A 12618-nucleotide genomic window follows, 5' to 3' on the forward strand; every position below is an offset into this window, starting at 1 on the left:
AAGTCCAAGGCACTTGAAGCAGCGACGATGTGGGTCCGTAAGAGAGATAGCGCGCTTACACTTACCACACTTCTTGAAGCCCGTGACAGGCTGGGACATAGAAGTGAAATAGTCGCTGCAAGATTGAAGCCCTCGGGCTGCGGCCGAGCGGCCTGTCCTGGAAAACGGACGGAAGAGGAAAATTTTTTTTTTTTAAACTGAAAATAAAATAAAGAAAATAAGAACAGCGATTCGTGAGGAAAAAAATAACAAACTGCGGCTCAGAGAAGGCACAATTAACGAAGTTAACGCAGAGAGTCAAAGGCGGACTTCTCGGCTCCGCGGAAAACTGAGAACTGAGGAGATGCACCCTATGCTGGGCGAGAAGGCACTCGCGCATGCGCGGTGCGGGCGACTCAAAACTTCAAGCTTCTTCAAGCAAGTCTGCTTGTAAGCCGTCCGCATCGGGGCTCCGTCGATGACGTCACTCATATGTGAGAATACCTGCCTGCTTGTCCTGGGATAAATGAAGGAGACAAATGCCAGACCAGAGGAAAAGGAAGGAGAGGAGGTACCAGAGCATTGAGGGAGAGAGATGCCAGGGTATGGGGGAGGGAAGGGAAGGAGATAGAGATGCCAGACCATGGGGTGGAGTAGGAAGGAAGGAAGGAAAGAAGAAGAGAGAGATGCCAGAGCATAGGGGAGGGGGGAAGACAGAAAAATGGAGAGGGGGTGAAGCTTGAAACTGAAAGAATCATGTACAAAGGAGAGAAGGGGCACAGGATACAGTTTATTGAAGGGACATAGAAAGAGGGAAGATACCATATGGAAGAGAGAGAGAGTGAGAGAGGGTGAACAGGGGATGGAAAGGGCAGAGAGGGTGGACAGTGGATAGAAGCGGCAGAGAGAGTGTGGGCAGTAGAAGGAAGGGGTAGAGAGCTGTGTGGAAGGGGCAAAGAGAGGGCAGTTGACAGAGTAGGTCAAAAAGGGGCAAAGAGAGGGTAGAGACAGAGTAGGTCAAAAAGGTGAGGGTATTGCTCTATACATCAAAGAGGAAATTGAGTCTACCGGAGAGAGCACACCGGAAACTAAAAATAAAGTAGAGTCTCTATGGGCCAAAATTCCAGGAATATATGGAACGGAAACGAAGATTGGCATTTACTACACACCCCCAGGGCAGTCTGAAGAAACTGATGGAAAAATGACGGACAAGATTAAATGCAACTGTAAGGGAGGCAACTCAGTTATCATGGGTGACTTCAATTATCTGGGGATAGACTGGAACCTAGGCACCTATGGCTGCAGTAGGGAAACTAAGTTCCTGGATGCTGTGTAGGCGATTGCTTCCTGGAACAACTCGTCAAGGAAAATATGAGAGGAAATGCAATTCTGGACTTAATTCTAAATGGACTACGAGGACCAGTGCAAGGTGTAGAAGTAGAAGGGACGCTGGGAAGCAGTGATCACAATATGATCCTTTTCAACCTGGATGACGGCCACGGCACTGAAATTCCAAAAAGGAAATTATGAAGCGATGAGACTCATGGTGGGGAAGAAGATTAAGAAGAGGATAGATTCAGGGGCAATGTTAGGAAATTCTACTTTACGGAGAGGGTAGTGGATTCCTGGAATGTGCTCCCGAGAGAGGTGGTGGAGAGTAAAACTGTGACTGAGTTCAAAGAAGCGTGGGATGAACACAGAAGATTTAGAATCAGAAAATAATATTAAATATTGAACTAGACCAGTTACTGGGCAGACTTGCACGGTCTGTGTCTGTGTATGGCCATTTGGTGGAGGATGGGCAGGGGAGGGCTTCAATGGCTGGGAGGGTGTAGATGGGCTGGACTAAGTCTTAACAGAGATTTTGGCAGTTGGAACCCAAGCACAGTACCGGGTAAAGCTTTGGATTCTTGCCCAGAAATAGCTAAGAAGAAAAAATTAAAAAAAAAAAAAATTTAAATTGAATCAGGTTGGGCAGACTGGATGGACCATTCGGGTCTTTATCTGCCGTCATCTACTATGTTACTATGTTACTATGTAGGATAAGCACTATAAAAATGCTAGAGCAAGCATGGTCCCTTTTTAAGGACACAGTCACCGAAGCGCAAAATCTATATATACTTCATATCAACAAGGGATCCAAGAGGAAAAAGAAGGAACCAGCGTGGCTCACTGTAGCAGTGAAGGAAGCGATCAGAGACAAGAAGACTTTGTTTAAAGAATGGAAAAGGTCAAAAACAGACAAAAACTGGAAAAAGCACAAACAACATCAAAGCAGGTGCCATAAGGTGGTAACAGGGGCCAAAAGAGACAACGAGGAAAAAATAGCCAAGGAGGCAAAAAACTTCAAGCCGTTTTTTCTATATATTAAGGGGAAATGACCCGCGAAGTAAGTGGTGTGGCTGTTGGATGGCCATGGAATAAAGGGAGTGCTAAGAGGACAAAGCCATCACCAACAAACTAAACACATTTTTTGCAAAGAGGATATACACAACATACCGGAAGCCGACAGGCTATACAAAGGAAACGAAGACGGGAAACTGACTGGGTTGATGCTCAGTCTAGTAGAGGTGTGCAGGCAGACTGATAGGCTTAAAATCGATATATCCCCAGGACCGGATGGCATCCATCTGAGGGTAATCAAGGAACTGAAAGGAGCTATAGCTGAATTGCTCCAACTAATAGCCAATCTGTCTTTCAAATCAGGAAGGATTCCGGAAGACTGAAAAGTGGCGAATGTTACGCCAATCTTCAAGAAAGGTTCGAAGGAGAACCGGGAAACTGTAGACAGGTGAGTCTGACCTTGGTACCGGGAAAGATGGTAAAGGTGCTGATAAAGGACCGCATCATTGATCACCTAGACAGACACAATCTGACGAGGACCAGCTAGCACGGCTTCAGCAAAGGAAGATCTTGCTTAACGAACTTGCTGCACTTCTTCGAGGGAGAAAAACAGGCAGATAGACAAGGTCCTGCATGAACGACTACTTTGAATACAGGATGTCTGGTGCAGTACTTGGAGAGACCCCCCAGGAAAGAGACTTGGGAGTACTAGTTGACAAGTCAATTAAGCCGTCTGCGCAATGTGCTGCGGTGGCGAAAAGGGTGAACAGAATGCTAGGAATGATTAAGAAGGGGACCACAAACAGATCGAAGAAGGTTATCATGCCGCTGTACCAGGCCATGGTACGCCCCCACCTGGAATACTGCGTCCAGAACTGGTCGCAGTACACGAAGAAGGACACGGTATTACACGATAGGGTCCAGAGAAGAGCAACCAAAATGGTTAAGGGGCTGGAGGAGTTGCCATACAGTGTGAGATTAGAGAAACTGGGCCTCTTCTCCCTTGAAAAGAGGAGACAGAGGGGACATGATCAAAACATTCAAGATAATGAAGGGAATAGACTTAGTAGATAAAGACAGGTTGTTCACCCTTTCCAAGGTAGAGAGAATGAGAGGGCACTCTCTAAAGTTAAAAGGGGATAGATTCCGTACAAACGTAAGGAAGTTCTTCTTCACTCAGAGAGTGGTAAAAAACTGTAATGCTCTTCCGGAGGCTGTTATGGGGGAAAACACCCTCCAGGGATTCAAGACAAAGTTAGACAAGTTCCTGCTGAATCAGAATGTACACAGATAAGGCTAGACTTTAGGACACTGGTCATTGACCTAAGGCCGCTGCATGAGCAGACTGCTGAGCACGATAAACCACTGGTCAGACCCAACAGGGCTTTAAACTAGGTAAGTGGGGGGAGGGTACACACTCACATTCCAGAACAGTAAGAAGCTACCCTGAGGAGGCGAGTAACAATCACACTTCTGAGTCCAAGGTAAGTATCCATACTATACACGATAATTTAGGTGTCACACCAACTCGGAAGGTACTCTCTCCACAGGTATGGAGGGCTATGTATGTAAATGCACACAGCTTGGGCAATAAAATTCTGGATCTTGAGACTGAAATAATGAACGCCGACCTGAACGTGGTAGCAATATCCGAGACCTGGTTCACGGACTCGCATGGGTGGGATATGGTTATACCAGGCTACAACCTACTTCGTCGTGACAGAGAGGGCAAGTTAGGAGGAGGGGTAGCACTATACACTAAGGAAAACATCAAAACTACCAGAATCACGGATGTTAGATACACCGGGGAATCCCTATAGGTAAACCTGGCCAGAGGTAACGAAAAATGCCTGTACCTTGGTGTGGTATATAGACCTCCAAGACAACAGGAAGACAAAGATATGGAATTAATCGATGACATAGAGAACATCACTTTGCGTGGGGACACAGTACTGTTAGGGGACTTAACATGCCTGATGTAGATTGGAACACACTTTCTGCAACTACATGTGGTAGCAGAAGAATATTAACCTCCATAAAAGGTGCACGGCTCAAACAAATGGTATTGGAGCCCACTAGAGACCAGTCGTTACTGGACCTGGTACTCATCAACGGAGACAGTGTCTCGAAGGTCTCGGTGGGCAATACGTTGGCCTCCAGCGACCATAACATGGTATGGCTCAACCTCAAGAAAGGTTTCTCTAGATCAAACACAGCGAAGAGGGTCCTCGACTTTAGAGGCACAGACTTCGACCGCATGGGAGATTTTGTCCTTCGGGAGCTGCACAACCAAGCAAAAACAGACAATGTGGAGGCTATGTGGTCAAATCTGAAATTCGCCCTACACGAAGCAACAAATCGCTATATAAAAACAGTAAGCAAACGTCAGAGAAACAAAAGACCCCAGTGGTTCAGTACTGAAATCTCAGATCTCGTTAAAGAGAAGAAAAAAGCATTTATTGCCTACAAACATTTGAGAAAGCGGGAAGCGAAAAAAGACTATCTGGACAGGTGTAGAGCTGTCAAAAAGGCAGTCAGAGAGGCCAAGCTCCGAATAGAAGAGAATCTGGCACAGAACATTAAAAAAGGTGATAAATCCTTCTTTAGATATATTAGTGACAGGAAAAGAAACAAGAATGGGATAGAACGCCTTAGACAATCGGACGGGAAATATGCAGAATCAGATTCCACTAAGGCAGAACTGCTAAATAAATACTTCAGCTCAGTCTTCACCTGTGAAGCGCTGGGAGCCGGTCCTCAGTTACAGACAAGGGAAAGCAAGAAAGACCCGTTTCAAGATTTCGAGTTTACGCCCAGTAGCGTCTACTGCAAACTTTCAACACTCAAAGTGAATAAAGCCATGGGACCAGACAACCTACACCCCAGGGTGCTCAGAGAGTTGAGTGAAGTCCTGGCGAAACCATTATCCGAGCTCTTAACATAAGAACATAAGAACTGCCTTCTCCGGATCAGACCCATGGTCCATCGAGTCCGGCGATCCACACACGCGGAGGCCCAGTCAGGTATACACCTGATGTAGTTTTAGTCACCCATATCCCTCTATGCCTCTCGTAAGGAGATGTGCATCTAATTTGCCTTTGAATCCTAGCACAGTGGATTCCTTAATAACTTCCTTTGGGAGAGCATTCCAGGCGTCTACCACTCGCTGCGTGAAGCAGAACTTCCGTACATTTGTCCTAGACTTGTCCCCCCTTAGCTTCAAACCATGTCCTCTTGTCCTTGTCACGTTGAACAATGTAAATAATTTATTTTCCTGCTCTATTTTATCGATGCCTTTCAGTATTTTGAACGTCTCGATCATGTCTCCTCACAACCTCCTCTTCTCAAGGGAGAACAGTCCCAGTTTCTTGAGTCGTTCCTCATATTCCAAGTTCTCCATACCTCTTATTAGCTTCGTTGCTCGTCTCTGCAACCTCTCCAGCAGTTTTATATCCTTTTTTAGGTTTGGAGACCAATGTTGGACACAGTATTCCAAGTGTGGTCTGACCATTGCTCTATAAAGTGGCATTATGACTTTCCTCGATCTACTCGTGATTCCTTTCTTTATCATGCCTAACATTCTGTTTGCTTTCTTTGCCGCTGCCGCGCATTGTGCTGATGTCTTCAGGGTCCTATCTATCAGTACACCCAGGTCCTTTTCTTGTTCGCTCTTACCCAGAGTTGCGCCTGACATTCTATACTCGTGTTCCTTATTCTTACTACCTAAATGCATTACTTTGCATTTCTCCACATTGAACTTCATCTGCCATTGCTCTGCCCATTTCTCTAACTGATACAAGTCGCTCTGGAGTTCCTCGCTATCCTCCTGCGATCTGATTGCCCGGCATAGCTTTGTGTCGTCTGCAAACTTAATGATCTCACTGGATATTCCGTCTTCCAGGTCATTGATATAAATATTAAATAGGATTGACCCAAGTACCGAGCCCTGGAGTAGAGAGCTGCACGGGAACGGGGACGACGGGAATCCCGCGGGACCCTGCGGGCATCCCGCAGGTTCCCCCTTCGGGTCACGGGGATCCCGTGGGGACGCCCCTAGGGTCGCGGGGATCCCGTGGGGACGCCCCCTAGGGTCGCGGGGATCCCGTGGGGACGCCTCCGAGGGTCGAGGGGCTCCTGCGGGGCTGGATGTACTCAGTCGCGCGGCTCTTCTTCTCCCTACCTTCTCTGCTTGCAGCACAGAGCCGAACGGAAGTCTTCCCGACGTCAGCGCTGACGTCGGAGGGGAGGGAGGGCTTAAACAAAGCATAAACAAAGCCCTCCCTCCCTCCGACGTCAGCGCTGACGTCGGGAAGACTTCCGTTCGGCTCTGTGCTGCAGGCAGGGCAGGTAAGGAGAAGGAGAGTAGCCTCGCGGTTCGAGTGGCTACCAAGGGAGGGGGGCGGTCCGCCCCGCCCAGGTTGCAGCACAGCCGGCCAGGTCCCCTTACTTTTGTGGCACTTCCCCGACCGACCGATAACAGCCCGGGTCCGACAATCCTCCTTGGCCTGTAGCCGCGAATCTAAATTACCTTCTTACAGCAGCTGTAAGAAGGTAATTTAGATTCGCGGTTAAGGGCATGGAGGTTTGTCGGACCGGGGCTGTTGTCGGTCGGTCGGGGAAGTGCCACAAAAGTAAGGGGACCTGGCCGGCTGTGCTGCACCCGGGGCGGTAGAGAAGGAGGGGGGGGGGGAGAAGGACGCTGAAAGGCCATGGTGAAGACAAGAGGGGGGGGGAAGGACTCTGAAAGCACTTGAAGACAGAGGAGGGAGAAGGACGCTGAAAGCACATGGGGGAATACAAAGGGGTGGAGAAGGACGCTGAAAGGCCATGGGAAGGGCGGGTGGGGGGGGGGGAGAAGGACTCTGAAAGCACATGGGGAAGACAAAGGGGTGGAGAAGGACGCTGAAAGGCCATGGGGAAGACAGAGAGGGAGAAGGATGCTGAAAGGACATGGGGAAGATGGGGGGGAGAAGGACATTGAAAGGAAATGAGGAAGAGAGAGTAGGGAGAAGACGCTGGCAGGGAAGAAGACAGATGCCAGACTATGGGGGGAGCGGAGAGAAGAAGATGGGTGCCAGACCAATTTGGAAGGGGGAAGAAAGGGAGAGGCACAGTAACAGAGCAAATGGAAGATGCAGAAGGAAGAGAGACAGTGAATGGAAGGAATTGAATGAGAACATGAGGAAAGCAGAAACCAGGCAACAAAGGTAGGAAAAGAATTATATTTCTTTTTTTTTTTTTTTTTTTGCTTCAGGATAAAGTAGTATATTAGTTGTGTTGATAAAAATTTATAAACATTAGAGGCTCTGGTAGAAACCCGTTTACAAAGTATGTATTCTTCCCAATTAATATTTTCAAATTAATAAAGTCTTTTTGCTTATTTGTAAATGGGTTTCTACCAGAGCCTTTAATTCAGTAGCATAATTAAATGAAATAACTATTTCTTAAGTTTATAGGGACGGGCGGGGACGGAGGGGATTCCTCGCGGGGACGGGTGGGGACGGAGGGGATTCCTCACGGGGATGGGTGGGGACGGAGGGATTCCTCGTGGGGACGGGTGGGATTCCTCGCGGGGACGGGTGGGATTCCTCGCGGGGCCGGGTGGGGCCGGGGGGACTTTGGCGGGGACGGGTGGGATTTCTGTCCCCGCGCAACTCTCTACCCTGGAGCACACCACTAGTCACTTTCTCCCAGTCTGAGAACTTCCCATTTATGCCCACTCTCTGCTTTCTGTTTTCCAGCCATTTGCCTATCCACCTTTGTATATCTCCCTCTATTCCATGGCTTTGTAGTTTCCTGAGAAGTCTTTCATGTGGAACCTTGTCGAATGCTTTCTGGAAGTCCAAATATATTATGTCCACCGGCATTCCACTATCAATTTGCTTGTTCACGGTCTCAAAAAACTGAAGTAAATTCGTTAAACATGATTTCCCTTTCCTGAACCCATGTTGACTGGGTTTCAGCAAATCGTATGTATCTAAGTGCTGGACTATGCTATCCTTGATCAGTGCTTCAACCATCTTTCCAGGGACAGACGTAAGGCTCACAGGTCTGTAGTTGCCCGGTTCTCCTCTCGATCCTTTTTTGAAAATTGGCGTGACGTTCGCTATCTTCCAGTCATCTGGTATCTGTCCAGTTCTGATTGTCAGATTGGCGAGTTTTTGCAATAACTCTCCAATTTCAACCTTCAATTCCTTTAAGACTCTCGGCACCGCTCCGCCCCTCCCCCTGATCCAGCAGGGAGAGAAAAAAGAGAGCTTGCAGCAGCGGGCCAACTTCTACCTCGGCAGCCCGCTCGGGAGAGGCGTGCGAGCACCGCTCCGCCCCTCCCCCTGATCCAGCAGGGAGAGAAAAAAGAGAGCTTGCAGCAGCGGGCCGACTTCTACCTCGGCAGCCCGCTCGGGAGAGGCGTGCGAGCACCGCTCCGCCCCTCCCCCTGATCCGGCAGGGAGAGAAAAAAGAGAGCTTGCAGCAGCGGGCCGACTTCTACCTCGGCAGCCCGCTCGGGAGAGGCATGCGAGCACCGCTCCGCCCCTCCCCCTGATCCAGCAGGGAGAGAAAAAGAGAGCTTGCAGCAGCGGGCCGACTTCTACCTCGGCAGCCCGCTCGGGAGAGGCGTGCGAGCACCGCTCTGCCTCTCCCCCGAGCCAGCGGGGATAGCACTGGGAGTTTTCAGCACTTAGAGAACGGCGCGCCCAGTACTGAACCTGCAGTCGACAGAGTCCTTTTTTTCTTTCAGTTTCGTCCGGGCCGCTTCTACTCAGACCCTCGGTGTACACCCACGGCTGCAATCGGCAGCAAAGTATTGACTCGGGGCAGGCTCCTCCACGGAGCCTACAGTGAAACCGCCCCCTCTAACCCGGGCATGAGAGCCAGCTCCACCCCCCCTCGGCGATACCATTTATCTGCCTGAGAGAACGGAGCGCAGCCGCTCTGCGCGCCGGCTAAGCAACTGAGCGAAAAGCCCAAATCCGGAACAAACGATAAGTACTCCTTACAGTTAGAATCTGCATGTTTAGTCTATATATACAACCATATATATTGCCGATTCAGTACGTATTGCCAGCATGTACAGCCGGATAACGCATGTTCATTAGGTATAATATGTAACCACATGTTGTAACCGACTATTGCATGAATAGCCTGCAGTTAATGCATGACCAATTATTGCATGACCAATCACTGTCTATTTTACTGCACAACCAATTACTGTCTGTTACTGTATGACCGGGTACTACTTGTACACTCAGCCACAGCTGTCTTACCCCTATACTTAACCTGTTTCCACTATATACCGTATGATTACCCCATACCCAGATATAAGCTTTAACTACTTACACACCGCAAGCTATCCCCATACCTAACCTGCTCCCCCTTTTCAACTCAGTTCCTCACACTAATACACTGTCTACTCAACCAGTTTCATTCTACCTTTACCCATTTCTATTGCTCGCTGACTGCCTCACCCAGTCAGGCACTCCTCACAACACAAGCCGCACACCCTATCACACAACATGGCAATCTTCAATAAACAACAACTACTATTAGGGATACTATACCTATTATGCTCTAAATGCTGGGGCAATGAAGACAACCCCCCCCCAACCTATGCACACCTACCCTATCTCCTGGCTCAGACCAGTCGAACTAACTAAGCCCTCCAACCCTCTCCAACTCCTACACAACCAGCCAAAACAAGACCTTCATCAAATCACAGTTCTAAACACCACCCGCAAACACCGCAAACCTCACAGGAACAAGATCTGCAACAGAAACACAAAAAAACTAACATATTCTGAAATCCCTACAGCAAACAGTCACGAAAACATTAAGGGATACTACCTAAATACCCGTTCCGTGAGAAACAAAGCCCACATAATATATGATTGGATACTACAAACAAAACCGGACCTCCTGTTTCTGACAGAAACATGGATGAACTCCGACACTGACACTATCATGAAAGAAATCCTACCTCAGAGATACAAAATCATCCCACTATCAAGAAACTGGAAAAAAGGAGGAGGACTAGCGATCATCCTAAAAGAACACTTCAACTACATCAAGATCGACTCCAAATCGTCAGAAAACCTTGAAATACTAACTTGCAAAATCACTAACGCACAGTTAGAAGAATCATTAATTACAACTTTGTTCTATATCCCACCCAAAAAATGGTCAAACGCTAAAGAGGAATTCACCGAATTCCTTACCTTATCCACCCTAAAAGGATCTTATAACCTGCTTCTGGGAGACATCAATACTCACCTAGAGCAAAAGACTAAACCAGAAATAACTGAAATCGCCAACTTCCTAATGTCACTGGACTTTCCAAACCCAGACGCAGAAATAACCCATGAAAAAGGACACAAACTAGACTTAATCACCTTCTCCCACAAAGAAACAATAGATCCCAAAATACAATATTACCCAGGACCCTGGGAAAAATGCATCTGGTCAGACCACTACATTGGCAAATTCAATCTACACTGGCTAAAACAGAATACACAGCAAAAACACAAAAACGTCAACACGAACACAATAACCAGCCGGGGCATTATTAACCCAATCGAATTTTGGACCTACTACGAGTTACATCCCACAACCAAAGAAATTCAGAATTTCCCTACAAGATGGGAAACTTACAGCAAAGGACTCCTAGACCAAATAGCACCATATAAAACATACAAAAAGAGAAATAGACCGCCAAATGAATGGTTTGACAGTGAACTACTAACCACCAAACAGGAACTAAGAAAATTGGAGAGAATCTGGCTAAAAACAAACAAAGAATCAGACAAGACAAACTGGAAACAAAAAATGAAAATATACAAAAATCTGATCAAAGAAAAACGCACTAAGCATTATGCGAAAAAAATTGGTACCTCAAAAATAAACAGCAAAGAATTGTTCAAACTAGTAAAAACAATAACCGATACAACACAAATACTGAAAAAGGACAATGAGCCCACCCCATCGACACAAACCCTAGCCAACTACTTTCAAAATAAAATTGCGGAGTTAAAAGCAACTCTACCCACAACCACAACAAATGCTCTTCATTACCTCGAACCCCATGACCAAGACACCAGAGTAGATATGATATGGGACCACCTCGATTACCCTGACTGGCATCAATTCCTAAACTTATTCAATAAGTACACCAAATCTAACTGCCTACTTGACGCATGTCCCCCAAAAATCATGACAGTTGCCCCTCCAGAATTTAAAAAGGAACTATTCGCATGGCTAACATCCGCCCTCACAAGCGGAACATTAAACAAAAAAATGGGTCACATACTAATCACTCCAATCCCCAAAGATCGGAAAACTTCTTCAGCTCTGACATCCAATTTCAGACCCATAGCAAGCATTCCCCTCTTCACAAAGATACAGGAAGGATTGGTCAACCTTCAACTAGTAAACTACCTGGATAAATTTAACTTCCTTAGTGAACACCAATCAGGATTCAGGAAAGGATACAACACAGAAACTGTCTTAGCCTCCTTACTGAATCACCTTTATGATCTCTTTAGCAAGGGCAAAAGCGCACTGATCCTACAATTAGACCTCAGCAGCGCGTTCGACTTGGTAGACCATGAAATCATGCTGCTGTGCCTTGAAGTAATGGGAATCTCTGGAAAGGCAAAGAAATGGTTCCAAGAATTCCTAATAAACAGATCCTACCAAGTAATCAGCAACGAAAACTACTCCAAACCATGGAAAAACCCTTCAGGCGTACCTCAAGGTTCCCCCCTATCGCCCACTCTTTTCAATATCTACATTGCCTCCTTAGGTCTCCTCCTACAAAAACTCAACTTAATACACTACATTTACGCAGATGACATATCCATTCTAATCCCCATAAATGACATCACAAAAGAAATTGTAGACAACCTCTCAAACATAATGACCGAAATTGACAAATGGACCACTAATTTCAAACTAAAACTAAACGTAGAGAAAACAAAAGTCTTTCTGGCTAGTCCTAATGACAAAATCACGAGAACATCGATAAAAATAAACAATCACGAATACCCAATTTCCAAAAACATAAAAATACTCGGTATCACCCTAGACACTCATCTAACTATGACTGACCACACAAACTCACTAGTGAAAAAATGTTTTTACACGCTATGGAAACTAAGGACCATAAAAAAATACTTTGACCCGACGTCATTCAGGTTGCTGGTACAGGCATTGATCCTATCCATTCTTGACTACTGCAACATCATCTACCTGGGCATCCCACAAAAAATAATTAAAAAAACTGAGATTAATACAAAACACCGC

At 46.7% G+C, this 12618-nt stretch overlaps 1 protein-coding gene across 4 annotated transcripts in view; it reads right to left on the bottom strand.

The window, feature by feature from the left end:
• Positions 1–12618, bottom strand: part of CFAP57 (cilia and flagella associated protein 57) — a 503571-nt gene that overhangs the window by 357750 nt on the left and 133203 nt on the right. The gene's annotated exons all lie outside the window — the stretch shown is intronic.

Source organism: Geotrypetes seraphini, chromosome 12, assembly GCF_902459505.1.
Source record: "Geotrypetes seraphini chromosome 12, aGeoSer1.1, whole genome shotgun sequence".
Lineage (NCBI taxonomy): Eukaryota > Metazoa > Chordata > Amphibia > Gymnophiona > Dermophiidae > Geotrypetes > Geotrypetes seraphini.